The sequence below is a fragment of the Marmota marmota genome, unplaced genomic scaffold (assembly GCF_001458135.2).
Source record: "Marmota marmota marmota unplaced genomic scaffold, marMar, whole genome shotgun sequence".
NCBI lineage: Eukaryota > Metazoa > Chordata > Mammalia > Rodentia > Sciuridae > Marmota > Marmota marmota.
Genome location: NW_025999932.1, coordinates 15874021 through 15885696, shown reverse-complemented (window position 1 = coordinate 15885696; position 11676 = coordinate 15874021). Strand labels below are relative to the sequence as shown.

The 11676-nt window shown below is 34.9% G+C and overlaps 1 protein-coding gene across 3 annotated transcripts in view; it reads left to right on the top strand.

Moving 5' to 3' along the window:
• The window catches only part of Gpc6 (glypican 6), a 1056803-nt gene that overhangs the window by 513134 nt on the left and 531993 nt on the right, over positions 1-11676 (top strand). The window lies entirely within an intron of this gene.

Below are 11676 nucleotides of genomic sequence, written 5' to 3'. Positions count from 1 at the left end.
TATATATTTTTTTTTTTTTCCCCCAGTACTGGATATTCAAAACAAGGACTTTTGTGTGTTAGGCAAGTGATCTACCACTGGGCTACATCCCTAGTCCTGGTCTAGATATTTTTCTTTGGAAAGAAAAAATACATAAATCGTTGGCAAAATAAATTTAATCAATTTAAGCAAATTCAGACCAACATTAAACTAATTCATTTACATTGAAGTCTTTCATAATACTTTATGTGTTTCTATGTACCTTTATCAGGATGTCTCTCATTTACTTGTAGAAAGCATATTTATTACTGCTGAATTAAGACATCTATTCAAGTAGGGCTGACATCATTTCCTTTTAATGGGAGGTAGGGATTAAAGACAGTCTGTGGGGGCTGTATCACCTTAAGTCCTGTTTAATAAGCTCAGTCTATGATAAGTGACAGGTGGTCGAAAGGTGTCTGCCTTTCTGTACTTTTGGCAGTGGTATTGTCAAATGGTTTATAGGAACATACTTAGAATTCTAAGTCAATCAGCTTCTTTACCGAATCTCCATCAAAAGCTCTGTGGAGAAAATGAGCATCAACTTTAAATTCACAGTCATGTAAGATTGATGCTCTTTTTTCTTTAGTTTGGGTGGGCCCTATAATAATGAACAATGAAATATTATTAACTATTGATTACATTAGATTGGAGGAATCCTCTATCTAGAAATAAATAGTAATTCTATTTTGAAAAGCATTCCTTCAAATAGCAAAGCTATTAATGTTCTTACTATTGGTGAATTACCTAGACTTACTAAAGATCATTGTACCAGTATGCTATGCTGCAGGGACTAATCCTTTTTTTTTATTATTATTATTCTTTCTCTCTCCCTTTTTATTATTACTTAAATCCTTTTACTAATCAGCTTAAATCCACTAGATTTAGAATAAAGGGACCCAAGTTCTCTTACATACTAATTTGTTGATATATTCTGTGTTTTCAATAAATCTTGTTTTTATTTTCTGCCTTCTCTACTTTTGTTTTTATAGTGTGTGAATGGGGTTTTTAGTCTTGGACTTCCCATTGTAGGTTTATTAAACAAAATGCTTTCATTCCATATTTTTAGATCCTTTAAGTTAAAATAGTATTTGTTGTTTTTTTCAACTCTGAGAGTAATTTATAGTCATTGTAGAAATTTTGAAAAATTAGTATTCAGTGAAGAAAATGTAAATGAACTGTGACCTTCCACCCACTATAAACTCTTACTGCATATTTTCTTTTTTATTTTTCTCAATGATGTGTATTTATAAATCCATTATGAAGTAGTAACTGTACTCCATATGTACTTTTGTATCTGCTGTTTCTATCTTAGCATTTTCTTAGGCCACGGGGTCTTATACTACAAGTGAATTTCTCATGAACTGACAAAGCTCCTGTTTCAGGAACTTTTATTTCGTAAGCCCCTTCCAAGGCCTTATGCCAAATTTTGTGCTTTCAGTTTTGTATTGTATTTGTTAAGGAGGGTCCTACTAACCTGTATCAGCCTCAATCCTCAGAGAATCTGGGTCTGCCCCTGTAAGTAGCAAATCAGAAGCCACACTGCCCGGGATTGTAATTCCAGGACCTTGGAAGTAACTTATATTTTCATGTGCCTCTATTTCCCCAAAATGTAAATGTGGGCCATAATAACAACTGCTTCATAGGATTGTTACCAAGATTAAGTTAACTAATTCACAAGAAGCCTTGGAACAGTAGCTGACTCAATTTGTGCTTAGTATTTATAAAGTTTTCAATAGCCTTTAAGAATAATTATACATACAAAATGATATTTTGCTGTGTCAATTTACCTTTCTGGTGATACTTTTAAATTGTTTCTATTTTTAGCTAATATAGCAATGGACTGAATATCCTTGTATACAAATCTTTGACCTTGCCTTTGCAATTGAACTATTTCCTTTAATTAGTGTTCTTTTCTTCCAAAGTATCCTACATGTCCCTATTTCCTTTTTAAAAAATACACTTTAGTAATTGTCATCAAAGTTGAAACTCTTCTTTGAAAGCAACTTGAAAATGATGGTGGGACATAGCAGAACATTGCATTGCTGTTTAGTTTGTTTTTTGAAACTCTTTTAGTTTTATGCTTATGATTTCTTTCATTTAGACATCTGTTGAGCAAATTAAACTTTCTAATGTTTTCAGTATCAGCTTTTAATGGAACAGAAAGGATGTAACCTTAAATCTTAGCTTTAAAAATTAAGATATAATATTTTGATAAAAGATTTTGTGTCTAATTGCACTAGCACAAATCAGTATCTCACAGTGTCTTTGGCTTCTGTCATTTGTATTGTGTGCGTTCATGTTACCCTGGTCAGGCTGTGGCAGGCATTCCCTTTGCCCTTGGACATGACTTAACTGGAGATTGCCAAGCCCTGTCCCTTCTCTTCCCATGCTGCGTGCAATTTCCTTCCCTCAAGTTACTGCTTCTCACATGCTCTTGATGCCCTCTGATGAGTGCAGTCTCTAAGACCAGAATCCTGTTTGGCTACTAGAAGGAAAGTATGAAGGGAAGGAGGTAAAGAGAGGAAGAAAATTAAGGCTTTTATGACCTATAATATGGCTCCTCCCTTCATCATTCCTCCTTCCTCTGTCCTTATAGCCACTCTCATGCATGGACTAAAATGGAAGTGTCAGAGAGCAAAGGAGAACAGAAGTGCTACTCAATCCTGACTCTACCTTTGGGCTGACCTGGGGCCTGGATGATAATTGATACCTGGATCCCATTTCTAGAGACAGCAACTTAATTAATCTGTAATGCAGCTTAGGCATTGAGACTTTAAAAAGTGTTTTTTGTTTGTTTGTTTTTGTTTTTAAGGAGAAGTTCATAACATAATGAAAATTACATGAAAAAGAGGGCAAGGAAGAAAATTGCATTTGCTATTCCTCTTCACTCCTGTAGAACTTGCACATTCTCTTGTTCCAATATCCAGTCCTTATCTCTGGATTTCAACAAAAAAACTAGCCTTGGTCCCACATTGCCCAGTTCACCATTGGTGGTCTGGTGTAGGTGGGGGTCTTTCTTCTTCCAACAAGTGTTTTGGGGTAGATGAAAGTGTAGTTGAGGAAGGATGTGGGTGTGTGATCCTAGTAATATTACTCGCACTCTAATTTGGAAACCTAATTGTTTATTCCATTTGAGAATAAAAAAGTAGGAAATGATTTCAAGTTGCTTTTAATATAGTTCTAGGTGTTAGGTGCATAAAGCATTAAACAGGCATTCAGTCTTGTGGTTCATATCATCTCAGAGAAAAATGGAAGCAGACTTGTGGGCAAGGCCTGAGGGTGTTGCCTATAAGCCAAAGCCAAGCACACACGATGATACAAGTGAACCTGGGATGCAGCTCAACTTTTAATTTTCATGCAGGGCTTAGGGTGAGAGGAATAAAGTCTCAGAAGAGTTGTTTTCTATTGGCAGAAACCAAGTTTAATTCATAATTCTGGGAACTAATAGTTTATCTATACCACCTTGAGAACATAAATGGGCTAATCAGTCTTTTTTACTTTAAATATATCTTTGGGAGAAATAGCCTACCAAGAAATAACACATTCATCAATCTACTCTGTAAAGGAACACTAAGTAAAGAAAAAGTTGAACCCTGTGAAATCTAAATTCAAGTCACCCATTTCGATAAACTGCTTTATGACTTCAAATCTCCCTTTACCATTTACACGGTACAGCTTTCTAGGAAACTTTCCTTTTTGCTGCCGAATCACATGCCAGATTCTGAAAAAATCTCCTGGCCTTTACTCGCTTCTGCTGACTTGACTTTAATGATATTAAACTGAAGGACTTTGGTACAAGGTATTGATTATTTTTAATGAACATTCATGGTTGTAAACTGATGACTTTTCATTAAAAAATTCTTCATGGAAAAGTCTGTTCGATTAGATTAGATAAATTAGAAAAATACTAAATAGTGATGTCCAATTGGCCTGAATAATTCATTAAACATGTATTACTATATTATTACTAATGCATTCATTAATGCATTTAATAATGCATTAAATGTATTATTTTATTATTTCTAGTAAAAAGGCATTATTATACCCTTGATTTTCTGATTTACTGATTATTAAGGTAATACAAAAACCTTTGGATTATAATGAAGAGTTTGTGAATTATGCACTCTAGTATTTTAACAGCTGATGTATTTAAAATGTTCTGAAGTTTCTTTTTCTTGATTTGTAGTGAATAGTGTGTTTTGTGGTATGGCAGTGGTAGGTTTTGTTAAGATCCTATAAGATAGTTCAAACTTCCATATTTATAAATTATAAAGGAAAACCTTATGAAAAGGAAATTGTAATAAAAATAGATTTTCTTCATGTAGTTTCAGAGTGGGGCCTTTTATTTTTATTTTATTTTTCCCATTTCTATACTGTTTACTTATTTATCTTGGTACTGGGGATTAAACTCAGGACCACTCAACCACTGAGCTACATCCTCAGCCCTACATTATAGTTTATTTAGTGACAGGGTCTCACTGAGTTGCTTATCATCTGGCTTTTGCTGAGGCTGGCTTTGTACTTGTGACTTGCCCGTCTCAGAACATACTGGTTTTTTGTTTTGTTTTGTTTTGTTTTTAAATGCCAAGATTATTGTAGGATTTTCTCCTTATGAAGTTTTCCAGGGATTCATTATATCACAACCTCAGAAAAATTTAGGGGTGTCTCAATCTAAAGTCTCTGGAATCACCTAAGGTCTGTAACTCAAGTGGTGATTGAAGAATTTCCTTTTGGGTTTCAGTGACCTTTTGGGAGAGGATATGTAGAGATGGAAGGGCTGTATGCTGTCAAAGCACATTTTAACATGTAAGATAAAAATAACAGCACAAAAGCAACTCTACTTATGTGAGAGTTAACAAACTAGTAATTAAATTGTCTGTCTTCAAGAAATTAAAAGCACAAGATGTTTTGTCGAATTAATTTGTCTCCAAATGTCTCACTCAGGATTTTGACTTCTTAGGCCAGGGATCAGCAAAGTTTTTCCGTGAAAGGTTGGATATTCAATATTTTTGGCATTTTGAGTTGGTAGTGATGGTGCATGCCTATTACCCCCAGCTACTAAGGAAGCTGAGGCCGAAGGATCCCAACTTTCAGGACAGTCTGGGCAACTTAGTGAGACCCTGTCTCAAAATAATAAAAAGAGCTTGTGATGTGGGTCAGTGGGATCAATCCCTAGTACCCAGTATCACCAAAAAATATATGTGTGTATGCTCTGTGTGTGTATGAGTGTGTGTGTTTCTGTTTGGTTTTAAACATAACTTTAAAAACAAACCAAAAAAAAAAAAATTTAAAAATGCAAAAAAAAAGCATTTTCAGCCCTCAGGACTTAGAATAATACGTTAATTTGTCATTGGTGGGAGGCCTACCCCTGCTTTGAAGTATCACAGTATTGCCTAAAGGATGGTTTCCCAGTCATTGGTTTTCAACTCATTAAATAATGAAACAGGGATGAAGTGTGTGGGGAAACTAGGTGGGAAATGCTGGAGTTAGAAAAGGAAGCAGATCTCTACCAGCAAGATTTTCAGTAAGTAGAGGCCTAATCCTAGGCATGGAATCTGGGGGCCTTTGTGCACACACCCTCCTGATGGGGGTCAAGTCTGGTGGGAGAACGCTGACCCAGGGTATTGATAAGTGCCTCTGGTCCAATGTAATTATCATACATTGTAACCACATTAATCAACCCTAAACAATATCCTTTAGTAGGACTTCATTTTGAAAATGGAAGCACACATAATTTCTATGCTCTTCTTGGACAAACCTAGGTCAAAATAGATGATCTATGCCCTCAGCATTCTTGCCCTTTGTCCGTGATATAAGCACATCGATCATAAAATTATATTGGTCAGATATTCTTAGCATCCTTTTGTGTGCAGTCGCTGTTCTGTGTGCTAGTTTTAATCCCAGGTGCTTTTGAGTTTCTTCCACCAAATGCCACCTCTCTGAGGAAACCTTCTTAACCCTAGAGATTTGAGCTTGCTCTGAGTCTCATGCTCTGCATTAACTAATTATTATTAGTGGAAAAAATAATCACACATGAAAATTATTTTTATAAATAATTTATATGTGACTTTAGAATGCATTTTGCAATTTATATTTAAATATGGTTTTATCTGCTATCTTGGAAGGCTATAATACTTCTCATTAATTATTCAAATCACAATGTAAGAAAATTTGACTTAGGATAAACCCCAAAGCCACTCTGCTGTCTTGTTCTTTCTTAGAACTCATCCTTCTCTGTAATAACTTTGGAGGTGTCCATTGCGTGCTGGTTCAAGTGGTCTAGGGCAACTCAGTTAAAATGTGAAGCCTCAATTCTGCTAACTAGGTATACTAGTATATGATTCACATACAATATGTGAAAAGCCCATAATGTAGTATCTGATACCTGTTAGAAATCAGGCAACTTCTCAGGTCCTATCTCTGATTATCCTTGAAATTGGCTTCATTTGTTGTTTCAAGCCCATTTTTTTTGGTCTCTATTTAAAGTTTAATATGTATACTTTCCTCCTAAAATCTAACAGAGACAAACAGAAATAACAGGTATATTCTATTACCATATTGTTTGCATTTGAAACCAGTTTCTCCATATGGGAGGAGGGACCACACTTATTTAACGTGTTTCATAATCCTTCAAACAGGGAAGATGTGTATTATTCACTTTGAGATCATATAGGTTTCTATTAACTCCTAGGAAGTTCTGACTGAGTAAATCATAATTCTCATTATAACTTAATAAACTTAATTTATGAAAGCACACACACAGACAGAGCAAGAGAAAATGTGAATTAAGTGATAAGAAATTACAACTCTTAAATGAATTTTTGCTCCTAGCAGCATCATCTCAATGGTTATGGATTCTGATACCTTGCTTTTAAAATAAACTCTCATTTTAGAAGTAATGCTATATAATATCAATCCCATAATTTTAAAAAATGCATTCTGAAAGTCTTACACAAAAATGCAACTAATTTTGAAAAAAAAATTGTGAGGCATCATCATAAGATATCTTTTGAAAATAAGTTTTTACATCTTTCTCTTATATTCTTGTTTCTTGAAAATGTGCATTATGAAGAAATACAGATGGTATAGTCTTATTTATCAAAAACCCCACAAAACAAAGCACTTGAGATTATTCAATATAATACAATATATTAATAATAAATCAATAATTTTTTGAACAGAGAATACAGTATTATGTTTAAATAGGTGCATGTGAATTTGGAATGTGGGAAGATATGAATGATTTCTTTTCTCTAAATGCTCAAGAATGTGGAGGATGAGGCCGAAGGGTCAAAATTTCAAAGCCAGCCTCTGCAACTTATAGAGGCTCTAGTCAACTTTGCAAGACCCTGTCTCTAAATAAAACATAAAAAAATGTGCTGGGGATGGGGCTCAGGAGTTAAGCACCCCTGAGTTCAATTCTCATTACCAAAAGAAGAACAAGGAGAAGGAGAAGAAGAAAGAAAAAAATATTTGGAGGATGACAGGAAGGTGAATGTCCTCTTCTAAGATGTGGTTTATAGCACCTCTGTCTCAGATGGGCACGTAAAGCCCTCACTGTCCAAGAGTTCAGACCAGGTGGAGTCTCCACTGACCAGTGACCCAAACTCTTCACTTATTGAGCTGTAACTACATGAATTTATACCACCATGCTGGAACACTTATTTTAAACAAGATTTCAGTGAGAAGTATTTTGGACAGTAGGAGAATAGAATCAGAAAATGATGGCATATTGTGCATAATCCCAACCCCACTTCCGATCTACCACTGGGCTGATCCACAGTACTGTTAAGGAGGCCAACCCTCTGGTTTGAATAGGAGAAGATATTACTGTGTTATAAAGCCTGTGAATTCCTAGGCTGCTTTATCCCTGTTCCTTTTGCTTCCCTTTTGTTCTGTGTGCCACCTTACATTCCAGTCTGTTCATTTGAAGGCTTCATTTAAAGCCTTCCGCAGATATCCTCAGGGCACCTCTTGGCTCCTAGGAGTTGATTTTTGCCCCCTAAGAGGCCTCTCCAAGCAATCCGCTGCACCATGCAGGCTTTAATTTTGCTAGAGGAGCAATGGTAGTTTTTAGTCTGCCCTGCAGCAAACAGATGTTTCCATCTGAGATCGCCCCTCTGGATGAATAAAACCCTCCCAGAGGCTAATGCTGGCTGGAAAAATTCTTTTTGTGCACCTATGAAGCATAACTGAGCCCTAAGCAACCACCTTTGATGTATATTTTGTGATTGAGGAAGAAAAAACTCAAATCGCCTTTCTTTCAGCCAGACTCTTTCTTACAGATGAGAATTTCTGTTGATCGAAGGCTTTCTCCAATATGAGCTTTTGCCCTTTCTGATTAAACAAAGGGTTACATAGAGGTTGCTTTTTCTTATATTTCGCTTGAATTTTATTCTCTCTGATGTGTTTGGACATAATACTTCATCAGCAAAATGGATCAGATAACTGTCTTCCAAATGTCTATCTTGTTTGGTTTGCTGAGAAACAATTTCCATCCAAGCATAAAGTACTTTGTTCAGAGTCAACCTTCAAGTGGTGGAAGTCCACAGGCCTGCTGACAATGAAAGGAGCTTACTTATTTTGGCAGGACATTAGTTTTGCCTCAGTACCTTGGATTCCCATTTGTCATACGATATAAGATCAATGTACCCTAAGGTAGCAACATTTTTTTTATAATTGGCTGATGTATTAGTGTCTTTCAATACAAAATATTAACTTTGACTATGAGATCAGTAAACCATATAATGATTTTGAACAAGGAGTAATTTGACTTTTGAGGACCAGTGAAGCTAATAGCTAACTTTTGAGGCCATGACACACCCTTAGACAAAACTTTAAGCTTGGAATCTTCTGAAATGATTCTTGAGCTATATTTATTGAAATGTGATAACTTGGTTTCTGTATTCTATTATGGATACAAATTCAGACATAAAAAATAAAAACCACACAAGATGCAGAGAAGAGACAGTCTGATTTTAATGATTCGTCTTAAGAGTGCTCAGAAGCCCAATATTTCCGAGATCCTATGTCAGGACAGGAAAAAGCGTCAGGGATTTTACTGTTGCTAATAGAAGACTAAAATTTTCATTCATAAAGACAATTTTTACCTCAAGTCTTTGGAGAGCCATGATGACCAGAAGGCCTTCCCACCCCAACACACTCTTTTTTTTTTTACCACTTTGCAAATCTAAACCACACTATTGATTACTGACTATTCATTGCTGAAGGCACTACACCGTGTTCAATAAATTAAGCTTTAATTCCTGAGTCCAACAAAATAATTGACCTCAAAAGAAGATAAATGAATAGGCTATCTAGAGCTCATGATTAGAATCCACTTTCCAGTCTCATTATATTAGTATTTTTCAATTCAGTGATTATTCCTTTCTTTTCTATATTCTTTCACAGTCTGCAATACTTTTCACCTTGTTCCTATATCAGTAGACCTAGGCTATTTTCTTTCTTGGTTTCAAGACTGAAATATTTTAGTTATACTACTTTTAATACTTCGGTATCAATATTAATAATTTAATATAGTTTCCATTTTAGGACAAACTAGGTGACTAGCATTACTAAAAACATGTTTTTTATGCCTTTGATTCAAAAAGTTATAAATAGCATTGACATACAACATACGTAATCATCTGCTTCAACACTCATTTTATTTTACCGAATCCTTAAAGATTGAACCACACTCTCTAGTGTGGTTTTCTTTATACAAATTATTTTAATTTTACAAATTTATGAGATACAGTGTGATAATTTGACACATGTATTTAGTGCATAATGATCAAATCAGGGTAGTTAGCATTTCCATCTCCTTAGACATTTTTACTTAACTTTTGACTAACATTTAACTATTGAACATATTTATGGGGTACAGTATGGAATTTTAATACACAACTACAATATATACAAATCAAGTCAGGGTTATTATCACTTTCATCTTCCTATCAAGTAAAACAGTTTAATAAAATGTAATCTGATTTTACATTTGAGAATAATTAAAGTAACAAGTAATTATTGACTTGGACAAAATTGTACAAGGTTCCTCAGTCATAACACTTAGGCAATCCCTAAGTTTTTGTAGCCTCTGTATCAAGAGAAACAAAAAAAGAAACTCTTATGCTAAAAAGGGTAAACAAGTGAGCACAGTCTTTTTAAGTTCTGTTGCTTGTTTGAAAACAAATATAAGGTAGTTATCATTAGTATAAACACTATGTAATGATCAAGAAAATTGTTTGATTCTGCATTAACCACATCTGAAGCAATTAAGTACGTGTTTCTTTAGCCAGCTTCTGAGAAAGCACAGAGTAGTTCCTGGGGACACAGAGAAGGACTCATCACTTTTTCCCTTCTTTCTTCAAAAAGAACCCCCCAGGGATCCAGAAAGAAAAAATCTTTTTATAAAGTTTTTACTTGAAGTCCTTGAAATATCTAGGACTTGATTTGTCCCTGAATTTCCAAGGGAGAACAGAATAGCTTCAAGGGGCTTTGAAGAAGTGAAATGGAATCACTCTACTATTGGAAACTTGGATTGATAAACTCAGAAGCATTATCATTCCTTTGTGTTTTCGCCACCCCAAATTATATTATCTAAATAGGATAAAGCTTAGACTTTACCCAGGCTTATTCATGCATTGATAAACCCTCAGTATTACTAGCCCAATGACTTCTGGGTTAGTGTACGTCCCACATATGCATGGCTAGTGTGCATTACATATATACATACCCTACATACATGAGGTACCTCTTCATACGGCCTGACAGCTGAACTAGTGAGGCTAGCAGACCTAATAGCTTTTCTGCTTGCCTTAGGTTTGTATCCTAACAGTGATCTCAGCGACACTCAAGAGATCTTGCAGAATGAAAGATTTCATTTGTTGTACAAACTTTTCATTTAGATTGTCTTAATCAGAAAGCCCAACTATCAATATTTTGTTCAAGTAAGTTCTGTAAGATGATAGTTTGCATCTATAATGATTATCCAAGATACTTCATAGCTTTCTGATTCATTATGGCCACCTTAATTATGTTCATTATAGCTTTAGTATTAAGTGAATTTAATTGCATCATGAATCTCTGAACACTTTTAATTGATTGCTATATATAGGAACTAGAAGGAGTCCAAAATATTACATTAATTTGAACATCCCATTTAAGAACTGTTCCAAATAAAAGCAATGTAATTGAATTTAGCATTACAACAAATTTGTAAATAGGCCGGAGCAAATGTGTTTATAGGTATGCATTTGTTACTGTGTTAATGGCGATACTTTGTACATTATGTTTGCAACCTATTTTCAGTTTATATCAAACCATAAGATTTTCTAAAATTTAACAGTTCATGAAAAAAGAATTGAGCTATTTTAGAAGAGTGTTAGGAGGTAAGCTTCGGATGTTAATGGATCCTCTCTGAAATAGAATTTACAGAGTCTTCTGATTCCTTTGTCTCATCTAAGATCACAGTTGTAGATCAATTCTCATTTAAAATATTGTCTTTAGTCAGGTGCAGTGCTGCTAGCCTGTACTCTCAGCTACTCAGGAGGATGAGGCAAGAGGATCACAAATTGGAGACCAACATATGCAACTTAGGGAGACACTGTCTCAAAATAAAAATGACTGGGTATAGTTCAGTAATGGGGTGCCTGC